Here is a 19,876-nt window from a genome sequence, read left to right as displayed (position 1 = left end):
GGCTTTTGATTAAAGCGCTGTCGCTCCTCTCGTACGTGCTCTCTGGTTTTCTCCCTCTATCACACAGGCAGTGTGTTCATATGTTTATGCTACTTTCTTTCAGCTAAGGAGCGTTGTTTTGATGTCAGTCATAGGAAACTGAGTGGACGACGGAGGTTATCAAAAAGGACTGATTGTTTTCAACGTGAATGTCAGTGTCAAGGACAGTGAGGCTAAAAATGAATAATACTTCAACAATAAATTATTAGCATTAACATCATAGATGCATGAATAGTGTCGAAGGGCTCCAAGGATTTAATTAACTGCAGTGAGATGTCAATATGTTAAACCCACAATGTTATGCATACACCACAATGTGCTCTTTAGCTCTGACGGTGGAAGCTTGACTGTGCCTTGACTTCACTACCATAGGTGCAAAACATTCTACTGCAGAACTTTAAGGGCCACAGGCTTACTTTTAACATCACTCAATACTTTTTGGAATCAAATTTTGACTCTATACTTCTGATTACCAACCTTGAATTTGCAACGAATCAGTAACTGAAAATGTTTCACTTAACCTGAAAGTAGAAAAAGTTAACTGAAAGAACAAACCAAACCTAAGAGGGCTGATTTAATATGATAGTACTGTTAACATTCAATCGATTTTAGAAGCTTTGTTTTGAGCAGAGAAGACCCATCTACATTACAGTATGTTCATTCAAACCGACACATTCATAGAGCAGGGGAGGCTGCTGAGGGGAGGACGGCTTATAATAATGTCTGGAACGGAACGAATGGAATGGCATCAAACACATAGAAACCATGTATTTGATACCATTCCACTGATTCTGCTCCAGTCATTACCATGACCCCATCCTCCCCAATTAAGGTGCCACCAACCTCCTGTGTCACAGAGATACCACTTCCACAATCGTCCCCACCCCATCCTCAACGACATGGCGTTACAATGCGAAGGCGCGAAACCAGCCTGGCTAAAACTGCTAGAGGACAAGATGGAACCAGCCTGGCTAAAGCTGCTAGAGGACAAGATGGAACCAGCCTGGCTAAAGCTGCTAGAGGACAAGATGGAACCACCAGCCTCTGCTAAAGCTGCTAGAGGACAAGATGGAACAGCCTGGCTAAGCTGCTAAGGACAACATGGAACCAGCTGGCTAAAGCTGCTAGACGACAAGATGGAACCAGCCTGGCTAAAGCTGCTAGAGGCACAACATGGAACCAGCCTGGCTAAAGCTGCTAGAGGACACAATGGAACCAGCCTGGCTAAAGCTGCTAGACGACAACATGGAACCAGCCTGGCTAAAGCTGCTAAGGACACATCGAACCATCCTGGCTAAAGCTGCTAGAGGACAACAGGGAACCAGCCTGGTAAAGCTGCTAGAGGACAACATGGAACCAGCCTGGCTAAAGCTGCTAGAAGCACAACATGGAACCAGCTGGCTAACGGCTGCTAGAGGACAAGATGAAACAGCCTGGCTAAAGCTGCTAGAGGACAACATGGAACCAGCCTGGCTAAAGCTGCTCGAGGACAACATGGATCCAGCCTGGCTAAAGCTGCTAGAGGAAAGATGTAATAAGCCTGGCTAAAGCTGCTAGAGGACAACATGTACCAGCCTGGCTAAAGCTGCTAGAGGACAAACATGGCACCAGCCTGGCTAAGCTGCTAGAGGACAAGATCGAACCATCCTGGCTATAGCTGCTAGAGGACAAGATGGAACAGCCTGCTAAAGCTGGCTAGAGACAAGATGGACCACTGGCTAAAGCTGCTAGAGGACAACATGGAACCAGCCTGGCTAAAGCTGCTAGAGGACAACATGGAACCAGCCTGGCTAAAGCTGCTAGAGGAGATATGAAGCTGTCAGTCACCTCTAATCCTATACTACTTTCATACCCATTTAAACCACCATCCCAGCCTACCACTCAGGGCACAGCAAAGAACAGCTCCTACAAATGCGATAAACCATGGTTCGTGCAAGGGAATAGAATATGGAAACCAGCGTCCCAAACTGACTTTTGACATTCCAAGCATAACCATGTCTAGGCAGTGTTTCTACCTTTTCCTTATTAGAGTCAGGGGTACCTAGCTGTCTTTACTCAATGCACCAAGGTCCTCTAGAAAACTAGCCTGTAAAAGACAGAGACAAGACAGTAAGCTGGGCGAGGGAACAAGGCTTAGGTGAAGATTACGACATACACAAAAGCCAACAGTAGTAAATTCCCTTCGCTTAGTGTCTCACCTCAGCTTACCCTGACAAGAGATTGCTACTGTGTGTGGGATATATAAGACCAATGCAGTGGAGACTGGTGAGAGGAGTTATAGGAGGATGGGATGATTGTAATGGCTGAAATGGAATTAATGGAACCGAGTGGTTTCCATAATTTTGATACAGTTCTATATATTCCATTCCAGGTATTACAATGACCCTGTCCTCCTATAGCTCCTCCTGAGGTGGTCCAAAATAATATTGGTTTGTGTTCCTTAAACAAAGTAAATGCCTGTCCTGTGTCACATTGATTTCAGTCCTCCACACAACCTATATTTTTTGTTCCTTTTCAGATACTTAAAACTTAGCATTTTAGTTTGCAATCACTAACCTGTTCGCTTTTGTAGAAGTGAATTGTGGCTGGTTATTTTCAGTCGTTTTCTCTTGAGACCCTTGTCACTGACGTCCTAATTGACTCCAGATGTACCCACATGCTAGTAGCAGGTGTGTGGAGTGAACAAATTAGTGCTTGTGCCCAACATTCAAACACCTTTTCCAAGTTGTTTTTATTAATATTTTCCACAAGCACTTGTCTCAGGTTAGATAAATATAGAGGGAGGATTTTAATTCAGTAGGAAAGCATTCCTCTATTGTACTTGTGTGTGGATGGGCAATATATTCTGTTCAGTTGTTTCTGTTTGTTGGATGGAAATGTCCAGATTGGAGTTAACATTGAAGTGTAGATAAACAGCCGGGGATGATGTCGTGTCTGTGGTGATCTGTCTGGGTGGATAGTAGTCTAGACTAAACAGGATTGAAAATGTTCTTTGGGCTCTCGATCAATAACTGAATTTTAATAGCCCTCAAAGGTTAATCAAGTTCATGTGATTTGATCGTAAGCAAGTTGTTGGAGCAGGTCCTTAGCTTGGAGTATGAAGATGGGGAACTGAAGGCAACCTTAATATCGGCATCAGGAATAAGTTACTACTTTTTGACGACATACAGTAAATGTCTACATGTTGGTGGTATATAGTGGGTGTGCTGAATTATACCTCTTACCATCCTTCCTATGATTAAAACCTAATCTTCCTCTCCCACCAAGTATTAGAGTGCTCATGTATCGTAACCCTTACTATTATACCGTGACATTTTCATTTATAAAGCATTTATCATGTAGGCCTCCAGAAGCTTTTGTTATGTTGTGTTAAATACACCTCAATACTCCACCATGAACAAAATACTCTTACTGTTCCAGAACAGATTTAGTTCATTCTGATGGCGCTGGGATCTTCCAACTGTATGACGCAGAGGCTCTCATGATCTGTAGTAGTTGCAGACACACAGCGACCTCTCTCCCCTCTATTCTGTTGTGTAATCCTGAACGAGCATCAGGGCTTTGTTCAATAGGCAACCCTTGTGGAACGTTGCAAGTAGAAAGTCAAGAATAGAGAGGACATTATTCCTTCTTCTACAGAGGCGTGTTTGTTCTACAGTTTATATTGCTATCAGTTTCTATTTCTTCCAAAACATTGTGCCTTGCTGAACGCAGCCCACATCCCTTCTCTCTTGAAATACTGAACAGGCTCTACTGTCTTCCTCTGCTAATACAGGCAGCAATGGCCTTGTGCTTCATCATGCTTACAGCTCTCTGCCTTGCTTGGCTTCCACACATCCAGTCTCTTTTGTCTTAGTATAGCGGGTGTTTCCATTGATTTCTCTTCATAATAATTCCCGCTCTAGCGGCTTAAATTATATCTATGGTCACAACTTCACTGAAACCTCCATGTGTAGGTGTTTTTTGTCTCTTGAGAGAACGGCTTTTGTTGACATTCAGTCATGGAAACGCTTGAGTTCTGGTCCTTCTCATTAACTACACACTGCCCTCTTCTGGGCTGTTTTAGGTACTGCCTGAAGAAATGAGGACCAGTGTTATAAAATGTATGAGAGTTTCTGTAAAATGTAAAATCCTCCTACGGATAGAGGGCTACTGTATGCTTTCACATATAGGACGTCTCCAGTCATTCATAAACAGGCAGGCTCAGTACTATGGCTGAATAACATGTTTGTGACATTCAGATCATGTATTCCCTTTTACGTGGACTATGAAGGAGTTGTTGTATCTGGCATGTTAAGGGTGTTCTGTGCCCTGAGGCGAAAACTATTCATCTATGATAACAAATCATTTTGTCAGGCTTTGATTTTACATCAAGTTTCCACTGAGCCTGAATCATTCAAATATCAGTCCTATGAGACGCTGATCTAATGCGAGTAGTGGCGGAACAAGAATTTGACACTGGTGCTTCTCCTGAGTACCCGCCATTTTGGATTAGACACTAAATATCAAAGACAGACAACACAGTCTGAATGGAGAAATACATTTGGCCATAGTGCCCAATCAATCAAAATTCAGCAAGTTTGCAACAGTAGTCAAAGCAGAATGATCACTCTCCGTGGTACAAGCACCAGATTGTCATGAGAGAGAGAGGCTCACGTCTGCCATGTTCATTTAATAGTCTAATTTCTCTTCCAGCAAGTCTTATTCTAGTGTCTGTCGGCAAACAAACCCTGCATTACCACTTAGCACAGATCTCAGTTCAACGTCTAGTTTTGATTGACATTTGGTTGAGTTGTCAACTAACGTAAATTTAACGTGAAATCAACAAAATATTTCACCATGTCATTGGATTTAGTTTAAAAGTTGGCTGAAAAAATTACGAAATTTCCTAACATTGATTACTTTTTCCTAATCCAATCAGTTTTCCACATTGATTCTACATCATCACATTCAATTTTTTGGATGAAATGACGTGGAAACATTATTGATTCAACCAATTTTTGCCCAGTGGGTGTGTGTGTATGTTCTGAATATTGAACCAGAAGATATTTACAGGCACGTGGATGGAGCGCTGTCTCTATTTAACTACTTGCACTGTCCATATTTAACTACTATTTCTGACTTTCTGCTAATTTAAATGAATTACACCATCTGTCATTATGGGCTAGATGCACTATTTCCCAGGTTTCAGAGACAGTCTTATTTTCAGCTCTCCGGGATGTAGAGAGGGAGGTTATTTATTGAAAATGGTGGGTGTGAACAGATTGGACAACCCTGTTATGTCAAGGACATTACTCCAAGCCAAAACAAGTCATGTTATTGCATTGTCTTCGAGGCTATTTGGATGGAGGGCCATGGGATGGGCCATGCCTTCAGTATACAAGTATATTCCTCAAATCCTGTGTTTCTTCAACGTTTTCTGTAAGCTATGGTACTTCCTCCTCAAGGGACTGATTACAATATACTATAACTAAATTAAAACTGACAAAAACATTCATGTCAACGAACCATCAGAGGTACCGGTCAGCATCATCCCAGGGACCGATTCTTGTCCCAGAACCGGAGGTTGAGAAACACTGATCAAATGTTTCTTGCCCAGGGACCCCCTCCCAGGCAAACCGGCAACCCACAGACCACATCATATGTTAACAAAAAAAAAATGTGTTTCTTATCATCAGGTGAATGATAATGGCAAGTAGAAGTAATCAACATTTTAAAATGAATAGATTTGGTAGACAAATTCATTATTTTGACCTCCCCACAGTTCATTGGAAGAGGAAGCAGAAACTCTAGGACAGCTTCGAAGCTAATTTCCAACAATTCTACACAGTTTGACATGGAGCTGAGACAATTTTGCAGTTTTAAAGCAAATTTCCTGCAATTCTATGCATTTTGCAATGGCTAATAATGTGTTCTTCTTCTCAAACATTATAACAAAGTCAATGGGTAGGTGCTCTGAATGGCCACTCATTTTTTTTTATTCTCCCTAACTGTCTAGCTTTTATTTGATGGTTAGTTCTACATTCTCAAAGATAATTTAAAAAATACATACAGTAGCAGTCAAAAGTTTGGACACACCTACTCATTCAAGGGTTATTCTTAATTTTTTACTATTTTCTACATTGTAGAATAATAGTGAAGACATCAAAACTATGAAATAACACAAATGGAATCATCTAGTAACCAAAAAAGTGTTATGCAAATCAAAATGTATTTTAGATTTTAGATTCTTCAAAGTAGCCACCTTTTGCCTTAATGACAGCTTTGCACACTCTTGGAATTCTCTCAACCAGCTTTTCAAGGTAGTCACCTGGAATACATTTCAATGAACAGGTGTGCCTTGTAAAAAGTTCATTTGTGGAATTTTCTTAATGCATTTGAGCCAATCAGTTGTGCTGTGACAAGGTAGGGGTGGTATACAGAAGACAGCCCTATTTGGTAAAAGACCAAGTCCATATTATGGCAAGAACAGCTCAAATAAGCAAAGAGAAACAACAGTCCATCATTACTTTAAGACATGAAGGTCAGTCAATACGGAACATTTCAAGAACTTTGAAAAATGCAGTCGCAAAAACCATCAAGCGCTATCATCAAACTGGCTCTCATGTGGACCGCCACAGGAAAGGAAGACCCAGAGTTACCTCTGCTGCAAAGGATAAGTTTATTAGATTTACCAGCCTCAGAAATTGCACCCCAAATAAATGCTTCACAGAGTTCAAGTAACAGACACATCTCAACATCAACTGTTCAGAGGAGACTGTGTGAATCAAATTGCTGCAAAGATACCACTACTAAAGGACACCAATAAGAAGAAGAGACTTGCTTGGGCCAAGAAACATGAGCAATTGACATTAGTCCAAATTTGCGATGTTTGGTTCCAACCGCCGTGTCTTTGTGAGACGTAGAGTAGGTAAACTGATGATCTCTGCATGTGTGGTTCCCACTGTGAAGCATGGAGAATGAAGTGTGGTGGTGCTTTGCTGGTGACATTGTCAGTGATTTATTTATAATTCAAGGCACACTTAACCAGCATGGCTACCACAGCATTCTGCAGCAGTATGCCATCCCATCTGTTTTGCACTTACTCCCACTATCATTTGTTTTTCAACAGGACAATGACCCAACACACCTCCAGGCTGTGTAAGGGTTATTTGACCAAGGAGAGTGATGGAGTGCTGCATCAGATGACTTGGCCTCCACAATCAACCAACCTCAATGCAATTGAGATGGTTTGGGATGAGTTTTACCGCAGAGTGAAGGAAAGCAGCCAACAGGTGCTCAGCATATGTGGGAACTCCTTCAAGACTGTTGGAAAAGCAATCATCATGAAGCTGGTTGAGAGAATGCCAAGAGTGTGCAAAGCTGTCATGAAGGCATAGGGTGGCTACGTTGAAGAATCAAAAATCAAAAATAGATTTTGATTTGTGTAACACTTTTTTGATTACTACATAATTCCATGTGTTATTTCATAGTTTTGATGTCTTCACTTTTATTCTACAATGTAGAAAATTGTAAAAAAAATAAAATAAAGACAAACCCTTGAATGAGTAGGTGTGTCCAAACCTTTGACTGGTACTGCATATAGTTCAATATCTTTTCTGAATGCTTTGTGTCTGGTTTTGGTCAGTTAAGCTGTATGTAAGAATGCTGTTCATTGACTATAGCTCAGCATTCAACACCATAGTACCCTCCAAGCTCATCATTAAGCACGAGGCCCTGGGTCTGAACCCCGCCCTGTGCAATTGGGTGCTTGTCACGGCTGTTGAATGAACTGGACCAAGGCGCAGCGTGGTGAGTGTACATTTTCTTTATGTAATATGACGCCGACAAAAACAATAAACACTACAAAACAAACCGTGAAGCTAAAGGCTATGTGCCATAAACAAAGTCAACTTCCCACAAAGACAGGTGGGAAAAAGGGATACCTAAGTATGGTTCTCAATCAGAGACAATGATAGACAGCTGTCCCTGATTGAGAACCCTACCCGGCCAAAACATAGAAATACAAATAATAGAACATAGAATACCCACCCCAACTCACACCCTGACCAAACCAAAATAGAGACATAAAAAGGATCTCTAAGGTCAGGGCGTGACAGTCCTGGACTTCCTGACAGGCCGCCCCCAGGTGGTGAAGGTAGGAAACAACATCTCCACTTCACTGATCCTCAATACTGGGGCCCCACAAGGGTGCGTGCTCAGCCCCCTCCTGTACTCCCTGTTCACCCATGACTGCTTGATCATGTACTCCTCCAAATCAATCATCAAGTTTTCAGACGACACAACAGTAGTAGGCTTGATTACCAACAACGACGAGACAGCCTGCAGGGAGGAGGTGAGGGCTCTAGGAGTGTGGTGTCAGGAAAATAACCTCTCACTCAATGTCAACAAAACAAAGCAGATGATCGTGGACTTCCAGAAAAAGGGAGCACCCACCTATAGGGAGCACCCCCCTATCCACATCGACGAGACAGCAGTGGAGAAGGTGGAAAGTTTTATGTTCCTCTGCGTACATATTACTGACAAACTGAAATGGTCCACCCACACAGACAGTGTGATGAAGAAGGCACAACAGTGCCTCTTCAACCTCAGGAGGCTGATAAAATTTGGCTTGTCACCTAAAACACTCACAAACATTTACAAGTGAACAAATGAGAGCATCCTGTCTGGCTGTATCACCACCTGGTACAGCAACTGCACCGCCCACAACCGCAATGCTCTCCAGAGGGTGGTGCAGTCTGCACAACGCATCACCGGGGATAAACTACCTACCCTCCAGGACACCTACAGCACCCGATGTCACAGGAAGGCCAAAAAGATCATCAAGGATAACAACCACCCGAGCCACTGCCTGTTCACCTCGCTATCATCCAGAAGGCTAGGTCAATACAGGTGCATCAAAGCTGGGACCAAGAGACTGAAAAAGCAGCTTCTATCTCAAGGCCATCGGACTGTTAATTAGCCATCGCTAGCACAGATTGCCTACATACCCAAACTTGAAATTATTGGCCACTTTAATAAATGGAACACTAGTCACTTTAATTACGTCACTTTAATAATGTTTACATATCTTGCATTACTCATCTCATATGTATATACTGTATTCTATACTATCTACTGTATCTTAGTCTATGCCGCTCAGACATTGCTCATCCATATATTTATATATTCTTAATTCCATTCCTTTACTTAGATTTGTGTGTATTAGGTATTTGTTTTGAAATTATTAGATATTATTTGTTAGATATTGATTTGATTTGGAGATATAGGGATACCTGATCTGTTGCATGATCTGCTATTGTGTAGATATAGGGATACTAGAGCTATTGGATGATCTGCTAGTGTACAGATATAGGGATACTAGAGCTGTTGGATGATCTGCTAGTGTAGAGATATAGGGCTAATAAAGCTGTTTGATGAAGAGCATGCAGCCAGCCAGCCACTGTCGAAAACATGTGCAGCAGAGCCATGAGAGATCCAACGCCTGGGGCCCTGTGACGTCAGTCAGCAGAGAGGGCTGATGGGAATTCGATACACAGCAACGCTGCCTAATTTATTCCACAATAAAACCGACAGAGGCTTGTTTGTCTGTTTCTGTGTGCTATGGCTGTGGAATGTACTACAGTATATGCACACATTATTTACTGATGCTGAAAGATTCATCGGAGAAAAAATATTTGTCGTTGCATTGATTTGTCATTAAAAAGATTGATATTTGTATGCACTGTATGAAGTCAAGTCCACCCTTTATTATGAAAATGTTCCAGCAGCCTAAAAGTGTTATTAGTTAGCTGGCAGTGGAGGCTGCTGAGGGGAGGACGGCTCATAATAATGGCTGGAATGGAGTCAATGGAATGGTATCAACCACATGGAAACCACGTGTTTGATGCCATTCCATTCACTCCATTCCTGACATTATTATGAGCCGTCCTCCCCTCAGTCTCCAATGCAAGCTAGGTATTTTGAATGTTATCGTCTCAAGCCATACTAACCAAAACTATTCTGTCATGAAACAATTAGTGTCTCCTTGGCACATTTGAATCAGAGTACCACACATAAAATACAACATCAACTCCACAATGTCTTAGTCAGCTGTATCTACTCCCATTGCCAAAACCAAAGGTCCCAAACACACACGAGTAAAAGCATTTATTCTCCTTACTGAGGAATATTCTGCCAACCCTGTCTACCAACTTCACGTCACTGGCCTCATCCTCTTCATCACATGCTATTGCCATCCATAACACATGTATTGTTATCCTTGTTCCCAAATGGCACCCTATTCCTATATAGTGCACTACTTTTGACCAGGGCCCCTAGGGATAGGATGCCATTTGGGATGAACTCCCTGTTAACCCACCAACATGAGTATCTGTAACGCATACGCAGGGAGTCAGGAAGCAGGTGCAGAATGTCAGTTCAATAATAAACATGACAATAATGCAAAACAGAAGCTGCATGCTGAACGTAACCAAAACCAATACTGCCTGATGAATGAAGCAACTGAGTGCTATATGAACGGAGAGTTATCAGGGTGGTGATGAAGTCCAGGTGTGCTTAACGATGGGGAGCAGCTGTGCCCAATGATGGTTGCCAGGTGAACGCAGTGTGGGTTGCCAGGACCGGTGGTTAGGAGACCTTAAATACATGCTTCTTTCCAAAGGACAACTTGCAAGTACATTGAGGAGCTCTTTTCTTTCGTCTGTGGAGTGCTTATAGCTTTCCACTTTTCATCCTCCTCAAAGGGAATAACAACACTCCTGGGAGCCAGCATACATGACAACCTCCACTCAATCCCTATGTTTCTTCTCAGAAGAACAAAATGTTTCTGGCAGTGTTCCATCACTGTCTCTGGTCATGGTGGGATTCAAGATAGTTTCCGGCCACCTGCTCACAGACACAGCACAGCCCAGAGCATTGACCGGGCCCTTCTGTCTGTCTGGGTGTGTGTTTGTATAGTTATCTAATACCATTTTCACACTACTGTGTCAAACAAAGCTGAGCTGTACTGGGTGGTCCTGGTTACACATCCACCATAGTTGCATAAATTGGTTGTTCACTGGGTTGGGGAGTAAGTGATTACATGTAATCTGATTACAAAAACAACTATAACTAATCCGTTACCAGCTAAAATATTGTAATCAGATTAACAAWACTTTWAAAAAAAWATCTATTACTAATTGGATTACATTTGAATTCAGAAAGGATGTTTGCAACAAAAGACATGACAACTTTCTGTTTTCTCAATGACATTCAATTCAGCATTGAAAACAGGCACCATTTTAAGTTTGTTCCACCTGAGCGAATCTGACCACAAGTCAAAGACCACTATGATGACAAACCAAATGCATTTGATGGATCCTTTTCATCTTCTTCTAATGCCTTTTAAGGGGAAAGTAATCCAAAAGTAATCAGATTACGTTACTGTGTTTGGGTAATCTAAAAGTTACGTTACTGATCATTTTGGACAGGCACTGTAACTAGTAACTGTAAAGGCTTATATTTAGAAAGTAACCTACCCAACCCTGGTTGTCGATGCCAGTTTAGCTGTTGGCCCCTTCTCACAACAGTCTGACAGTGTCCACAGTGCAGCATCAGTATTCAGCTCACGATACACTGGTCCATTTAGCCCCCAGGGGCTCTCTCCGAGCAGATCCAGGGATGTCTAGCCTGGAAGACCGGCACAGGGGGAGGACAAAAAAGCCCCCTCAACCAGCAGACTCAAATCACCAGGGGCATTACCCAGTTACATGTATGGGGCAAACCATTGGTGTTCATCCGAGGGGTACGAGAAACAAGCTTGCTTCAACAATTTCCTCTACCTGCTCGACTACCTTTCTCTCTGGACCTTGGTTTCTCCCCCATTTCCTGGAGATATAAAATTCCTGAGGAGAATATGGAAGTTTGTTCGCTAACACAAGTAGTACATCCCTGAACTTCATTGGAATCAATGTTTCTCTGCCTTTTGTAACATGGTGTTTCTCTGCCTTTTGAAACATGGAGGTGTTTCTCTGCTTTTTGAAACATAGAGGTGTTTCTCTGCCTTTTGAAACATGGAGGTGTTTCTCTGCTTTTTGAAATATGGAGGTGTTTCTCTGCCTTCTGAAACATGGATGTGTTTCTCTGCCTTTGAACATGGGTGTTTTCTCTGCCTCTGAAATATGGAGGTGTTTCTCTGCCTTTGAAACAGGAGGTGTTTCTCTGCCTTTTGAAATATGGGAGGTTTCTTCTGCCTTCTGAAACATGGAGGTGTTTCTCTGCCTTCTGAAACATGGATGTGTTTCTCTGCCTGTCTGAAATATGGAGGTGTTTCTCTGCCTTCTGAAATATGGAGGTGTTTCTCCGCCTTTTGAAATATGGAGGTGTTCTCTGCCTTCTGAAACATGGAGGTTTTCTCTGCCTTCTGAAATATGGAGGTGTTTCTCTGCTTTCTTGAAACATGGATGTGTTTCTCTGCCTTCTGAAATATGGAGGTGTTTCTCTCGCCTTTTGAAATATGGAGGTGTTTCTGCCGTTCTGAAACATGGAGGTGTTTCTCTGCCTCTGAAATATGGAGTGTTTCTCTGCCTCTGAAACATGGAGGTGTTCTCTGCCTTTTGAAACATGGAGGTGTTTCTCTGCTTTTTGAAATATGGATGTGTTTTCTCTGCCTTCTGAAATATGGAGGTGTTTCTCTGCTTTTTGAAACATGGAGGTACTCTGCCTTCTGAAACATGGAGGTGTTTCTCTCTCTTGAGATATGGAGGTGTTTCTCTAACTTTTGAAACATGGTGTTTCTCTGGCTTTTGAAACATGAGGTGTTTCTCTGCCTTTCGAAACATGGTGTTCCTCTGCCTTTTGAAACATGGAGGTGTTTCTCTGCCTTCTGAAACATGGAGGTGTTTCTCTGCCTTCTGAAATATGGAGGTGTTCTCTGCTTTTTGAAACATGGAGGTGTTTCTCTGCCTTTGAAACATGGAGGTGTTTCTCTGCCTTTCGAAACAATGTGTTCCTCTGCCTTTTGAAACATGGAGGTGTTTCTCTGCCTTCTGAAACATGGAGTGTTTCTCTGCCTTCTGAAATATGGAGGTGTTTTCTGCTTTTTGAAACATGGAGGTGTTTCTCTGCCTTCTGAAACATGAGTGTTTCTCTGCCTTCTGAAATATGGAGGTGTTTCTCTGCCTTCTGAAACATGGAGGTGTTTCTCCGCCTTTTGAAATATGGAGGTGTTTCTCTGCCTTCTGAAACATGGAGGTGTTTCTCTGCCTTCTGAAATATGGATGTGTTTTCTCTGCTTCTGAAATATGGAGGTGTTTTTCGCCTTTGAAACATGGAGGATTTCTCTGCTTTTTGAACATGGAGGAGTGTTCTCTGCTCTTTTGAAACATGGAGGTGTTTCTCTGCCTTCTGAAACATGGAGGTGTTTCTCTGCCTTCTGAAATATGGAGGTGTTTCTCTGCTTTTTGAAACATGGAGGTYRTTCTCTGCCTTCTGAAACATGGAGGTGTTTCTCTGCTTTTTGAGATATGGAGGTGTTTCTCTAACTTTTGAAACATGGTGTTTCTCTGGCTTTTGAAACATGGAGGTGTTTCTCTGCCTTTCGAAACATGGTGTTCCTCTGCCTTTTGAAACATGGAGGTGTTTCTCTGCCTTCTGAAACATGGAGGTGTTTCTCTGCTGCCACACATTATTTACTATGCTGAAAAGATTCATGGAGAAAAAATATTTGTCGTTGCATTGATTTGTCATTAAAAAGATTGATATTTTGTATGCACTGTATGAAGTCAAGTCCACCCTTTATTATGAAAATGTTCCAGCAGCCTAAAAGTGTTATTAGTTAGCTGGCAGTGGAGGCTGCTGAGGGGAGGACGGCTCATAATAAATGGCTGGAATGGAGTCAATGGAATGGTATCACCACATGGAAACCACCGTGTTTTGATGCCATCCATTCACTCCATTCCTGAATTATTATGAGCCGTCCCTCCCTCAGTCTCAATGCAGCTAGGTATTTGAATGTTATCGTCTCAAGCCATACTAACCAAAACTATTCTGTCATGAAACAATTAGTGTCTCCTTGGCACATTTGAATCAGAGTCCACACATAAAATACAACATCAACTCCACAATGTCTTAGTCAGCTGTATCTACTCCATTGCCAAAACCAAAGTCCCAAACACACACGAGTAAAAGCATTTATTCTCCTTACTGAGGATATTCTGCCAACCCTGTCTACACTTCACGTCACTGCCTCATGCCTCTTCATCACATGCTATGCACATCCATAACACATGTATTGTTATCCTTGTTCCCAATGGCACCCTATTCCTATATAGTGCACTACTTTTGACCAGGGCCCTAGGGATAGGATGCCATTTGGGAATGAACTCCCTGTTAACCCACCAAACATGAGTATCTGTAACGCATACGCAGGGAGGTCAGGAAGCAGGTGCAGAATGTCAGTTCAATAATAAACATGCCAATAATGCAAAACAGAAAGCTGCATGCTGAAGCGTAACCAAACCATACTGCCTGATGAATGAAGCACTGAGTGCTATATGAACGGAAGAGTTATCAGGGTGGTGATGAAGTCCAGGTGTGCTTACAACGTGGGAGGCAGCTGTGCCCAATGATGGTGCAGGTGAACGCAGTGGTGGGTTGCCAGGACCGGTGGTTAGAGACCTTAAATACATGCTTCTTTCAAAGGACAACTTGCAAGTACATTGAGGAGCTCTTTTTCGTTTCGTCTGTGGAGTGCTTATAGCTGTTCCACTTTTCATCCTCCTCAAAGGGAATAACACACTCCTGGGAGCCAGCATAACATGACACCTCCACTCAATCCCTATGTTTCTTCTCAGAAGAACAAATGTTTTCTGGCAGTGTTCCATCACTGTCCTCTGGTCATGGTGGGATTCAAAGATAGTTTCGGCCACCTGCTCACAGACACAGCACAGCCCAGAGCATTGACCGCGGCCCTTCTGTCTGTCTGGTGTGTGTGTTTGTATAGTTATCTTATACCATTTTTCACACTACTGTGTCAAACAAAGCTGAGCTGTTACTGGGTGGTCCTGGTTACACATCACCATAGTTGCATAAATTGGTTGTTCACTGGTTGGGGAGTAAGTGATTACATGTAATCTGATTACAAAACAAACTATAAACTAATCCGTTACCGCTAAAATATTGTAATCAGATTAACAAACTTTAAAAAAAAATCTATTATCTAATGTGGATTACATTTGAATTCAGAAAAGGATGTTTTGCAAACAAAGACATGACAACTTTCTGTTTTCCTCAATGACATTCAATTCAGCATTGAAAACGCACGCACCATTTTAAGTTTGTTCCACCTGAGCGAATCTGACCAACAAGTCAAAGACCCACTATGATGACAAACCAAATGCATTTGATGGATCTTTTCATCTTCTTCTAATGCTTTTAAGGGAGAAAGTAATCCAAAGTATCAGATTACGTTACTGTGGTTTGGGTAATCTAAAAAGTTACGTTACTGAGCATTTTGGACAGGCACTGTAACTAGTAACTGTAAAGGCTTATATTTTAGAAAGTAACCTACCCAACCCTGGTGTTCGATGCCAGTTTTAGTGTTGGCCCCTTCTCACAACAGTCCTGACAGTGTCCACAGTGCAGCATCAGTATTCAGCTCACGATAACACTGGTCCATTGCCCCCAGGGGCTCTCTCCGAGCAGATCCAGGGATGTCTAGCCTGGAAGACCGGCACAGGGGAGGAAAAAAAGCCCCCTCAACCAGCAGACCTCAAATCACAGGGCATTACCCAGTTACATGTATGGGGCAACCATTGGTGTTCATCCGAGGGGTACGAGAAACAAGCTTGCTTCAACAATTTCCTCTACCTGCTCGACTACCTTTCTCTCTGGACCTTGGTTTCTCCCCCCATTTCTGGAGATATATAAATTCCTGAGGAGAATATGGAAGTTTGTTCGCTAACACAAGTAGTACATCCCTGAACTTCGTTGGAATCAATGTTTCTCTGCCTTTTTGTAACATGGTGTTTCTCTGCCTTTTAAAACATGGAGGTGTTTCTCTCTGCTTTTTGAAACATAGAGGTGTTTCTCTGCCTTTTGAAACAGGAGGTGTTTCTCTGCTTTTTTGAAATATGGAGGTTGTTTCTCTGCTTCTGAAACATGGGGGTGTTTCTCTCGCTTCTGAAACATGGATGTGTTTCTCTGCCTTTTTGAAACATGGGTGTTTTTCTCTGCCTTCTGAAATATGGAGGTGTTTCTCTGCTTTTGAAACATGGAGGTGTTTCTCTGCCTTTTTGAAATATGGAGGTGTTTCCTCTGCTTCTGAAACATGGATGTGTTTCTTCTGCCTTCTGAAACATGGATGTGTTTCTCTGCCTTCTGAAATATGGAGGTGTTTCTCTGCCTTCTGAAATATGGAGGTGTTTCTCTCCGCCTTTTGAAATATGGAGGTGTTTCTCTGCCTTCTGAAACATGGAGGTGTTTCTCTGCCTTCTGAAATATGGAGGTGTTTTCTCTGCTTTCTGAAACATGGATGTGTTTCTCTGCCTTCTGAAATATGGAGGTGTTTTCTCGCCTTTTGAAAATATGGAGGTGTTTCTCTGCGCTTCTGAAACATGGAGGTGTTTCTCTGCCTTCTGAATATGGAGGTGTTTTCTCTGCCTTCTGAAACATGGAGGTGTTTCTTCTGCCTTTTGAAACATGGAGTGTTTTCTCTGCTTTTTGAAATATGGATGTGTTTCTCTGCCTTCTGAAATATGGAGGTGTTTCTCTGCTTTTTGAAACATGGAGGTACTCTGCCTTTTGAAACATGGAGGTGTTTTCTCTCGCTTTTTTGAGATATGGAGGTGTTTCTTCTAACTTTGAAACTGGTGTTTCTCTGGCTTTTGAAACATGGAGGTGTTTCTCTGCTTTCGAAACATGGTGGTTCCTCTGCCTTTTGAAACATGGAGGTGTTTCTCTGCCTTCTGAAACATGGAGGTGTTTCTCTGCCTTCTGAAATATGGAGGTGTTTCTCTGCTTTTTGAAACATGGAGGTGTTTTCTCTGCCTTCTGAAACATGGAGGTGTTTCTCTGCCTTTCGAAACATGGTGTCCTTGCCTTTTGAACATGGGAGGTTGTTCTCCTGCGCTTCTGAAACATGGAGGTGTTTCTCTGCCTTCTGAAAATTGGAGGTGTTTTCTCTGCTTTTTGAAACATGGAGGTGTTTCTCTGCCTTCTGAAACATGGAGGTGTTTCTTGCCTTCTGAAAATATGGAGGTGTTTCTCTGCTTTCTGAAAACATGGAGGTGTTTTCTCCGCCTTTTGAAATATGGAGGTGTTTCTCTGCCTTCTGAAACATGGAGGTGTTTCTCTGCCTTCTGAAATATGGATGTGTTTTCTCTGCCTTCTGAAAATATGGAGGTGTTTTTTCCGCCTTTTGAAACATGGAGGAGTTTCTCTGCTTTTTTGAAAATGGAGGAGTTTCTCTGCTTTTTGAAACATGGAGGTGTTTCTCTGCGCCTTTTGAAACATGGAGGTGTTTCTCTGCTTTTTTAAATATGGAGGTGTTTCTCGCTTTTTGAAATATGGATGGTGTTTCTCTGCCTTTTTGAAACATGGAGGGTACTTCTCTGCCTTCTGAACATGGAGGTGTTTCTCTGCTTTTTGAGATATGGAGGTGTTTCTCTAACTTTTGAAACATGGTGTTTCCTCTGGCTTTTTGAAACATGGAGGTGTTTCTCTGCCTTTCGAAACATGGTGTTCCTCTGCCTTTTGAAACATGGAGGTTTTTCTCTGCCTTCTGAAACATGGAGGTGTTTTCTGCCTTCTGAAATATGGAGGGTTTCTCTGCTTTTTTGAAACATGGGAGGTGTTTTCTCTGCCTTCTGAAACATGGAGGTGTTTCCTCTGCCTTTCGAAAACATGGTGTTCCTCTGCCTTTTTGAAACATGGAGGGTGTTTTCTCTGCCTTCTGAAACATGGAGGTGTTTCTCTGGCCTTTCTGAAATATGGAGGTGTTTCTCTGCTTTTTGAAACATGGAGGTGTTTCTTCTGCCCTTCTGAACATGGAGGTGTTTCTCTGGCCTTCTGAAATATTGGAGGTGTTTCTTCTGCTTCTGAAACATGGAGGTGTTTTTCTCTGCCTTCTGAAAACATGGAGGTGTTTCTCTGCTTTTTGAAATATGGAGGTGTTTCTCGCCTTCTGAAACATGAGGTGTTTCTCTGCTTGAGATATGGAGGTGTTTGTCTCTGCTTCTGAAACTGGAGGTGTTTTCTCTGCCTTCTGAAACATGGAGGTGTTTCTCTGCTTTTTGAGAATATGGAGGTGTTTCTCTCTGCTTTTTTGAAATATGGAGGTGTTTTCTCTGCCTTCTGAAACATGGAGGTGTTTCTCTGCCTTCTGAAACATGGATGATGTTTCTCTGCTTTTTGAAATATGGAGGTGTTTTCTTCTGCTTTTTGAAAATATGGAGGTGTTTTCTCTGCTTTTTTGAAACATGGAGGTACTTCTCTGCCTTCTGAAACATGGAGGTGTTTCTCTGCTTTTTGAAATATGGAGGTGTTTTCTGCCTTTTTGAAACATGGTGTTTCTCTGGCTTTTGAAACATGGAGGTGTTTCTCTGGCTTTTGAAACATGGTGTTCCTCTGCCTTCTGAATATGGAGGTGTTTCTTCTGCTTTTTGAAACATGGAGGTGTTTCTTCTGTGCTTTTTGAAACATGGAGGTGTTTTCTCTGCCTTTTGAAAATATGGAGGTGTTTCTCTGCTTTTTGAAACATGGAGGTGTTTCTCCTTCCTTTTGAAACATGGATGTGTTTCTCTGCCTTCTGAAAACATGGAGGTGTTTCTCTGCCTTTCGAAACATGGGATGTTGTTTTCTGCTGTTTTTGAAACATGGAGGTGTTTCTCTGCTTTTTGAAACATGGAGGTGTTTTCTCTGCCTTCTGAAAGCATGGAGGTGTTCTCTGCTTTTTGAAATATGGAGGTGTTTCTGCCTTTTGAAACATGGTGTTGTCTCTGCTTTTGAAACATGGAGGTGTTTCTCTGCCTTTCGAAAACATGGTGTTCCTCTGCCTTTTTTGAAACATGGAATGTTTTTTCTCTGCCTTCTGAAACATGGATGTGTTTCTCTGCTTTTTGAAATATGGAGGTGTTTCTCTGCTTTTTGAAACATGGAGGTGTTTCTCTGCCTTCTGAAACATGGAGGTGTTTCTCTGCTTTTTGAAATATATGGAGGTGTGGTTTCTCTGCCTTTTGAAAACATGGTGTTTCTCTGGCTTTTGAAACATGGAGGTGTTTCTCTGCCTTGTCGAAACATGGTGTTCCTCTGCTTTTGAAACCATGGATGTGTTTTCTCTGCTTCTTGAAACATGGAGATTGTTTATCTGCTTTTTGAAATATGGTGTGTTTTCCTCTGCCTTCTGAAAAAATGGAGGTGTTTTCTCTGCTTCTGAAACATGGAGGTGTTTCTCTGCTGTGTTTGAAATTAGGAGGTGTTTCTCTGCCTTTTGAAACATGTGTTTCTCTAGCTTTGAAAAATGGAGGTTGTTTCTCTGCCTTTCGAAACATGGTGTTCCTCTGCCTTTTGAAACATGGATGTTGTTTCTCTGCCTTCTGAAACATGGAGGTGTTTCTCTGCCTTCTGAAACATGGATGTGTTTTCTCTTGCTTTTTGAAATATGGAGGTGTTTCTTGCTTTTTGAAACATGGAGGTGTTTCCTGCCTTCTGAACATGGAGGTGTTTCTCTGCTTTTTGAAATATGGAGGTGTTTCTCTGCCTTTTGAAACATGGTGTTTTCTCTGGCTTTGAAACATGGAGGTGTTTCTCTGCCTTTCGAAACATGGTGTTCCTCTGCCTTTTTGAAACAATGGATGTG

At 42.1% G+C, this 19,876-nt stretch overlaps 1 protein-coding gene across 4 annotated transcripts in view; it reads right to left on the bottom strand.

Moving 5' to 3' along the window:
- The window catches only part of ptn (pleiotrophin-A), a 74,743-nt gene that overhangs the window by 28,137 nt on the left and 26,730 nt on the right, over window positions 1-19,876 (bottom strand). Inside the window, exon 1 of one of the 4 annotated variants that reach the window (XM_070433887.1) lies at window positions 11,559-11,701. The exons of the other annotated variants lie outside the window; for them this stretch is intronic. The gene's annotated coding sequence lies outside the window, so the exon portion shown is untranslated. Of the gene's footprint in view, window positions 1-11,558; window positions 11,702-19,876 lie in introns of those variants that run through there. 4 annotated transcript variants of the gene reach the window in all.

Source organism: Salvelinus sp. IW2-2015, linkage group LG3, assembly GCF_002910315.2.
Source record: "Salvelinus sp. IW2-2015 linkage group LG3, ASM291031v2, whole genome shotgun sequence".
Classification (NCBI taxonomy): Eukaryota; Metazoa; Chordata; class Actinopteri; order Salmoniformes; family Salmonidae; genus Salvelinus; species Salvelinus sp. IW2-2015.
The sequence above is the reverse complement of the archived record's forward strand: the minus strand, read 5'-3'. Positions and strand labels throughout refer to the sequence as shown.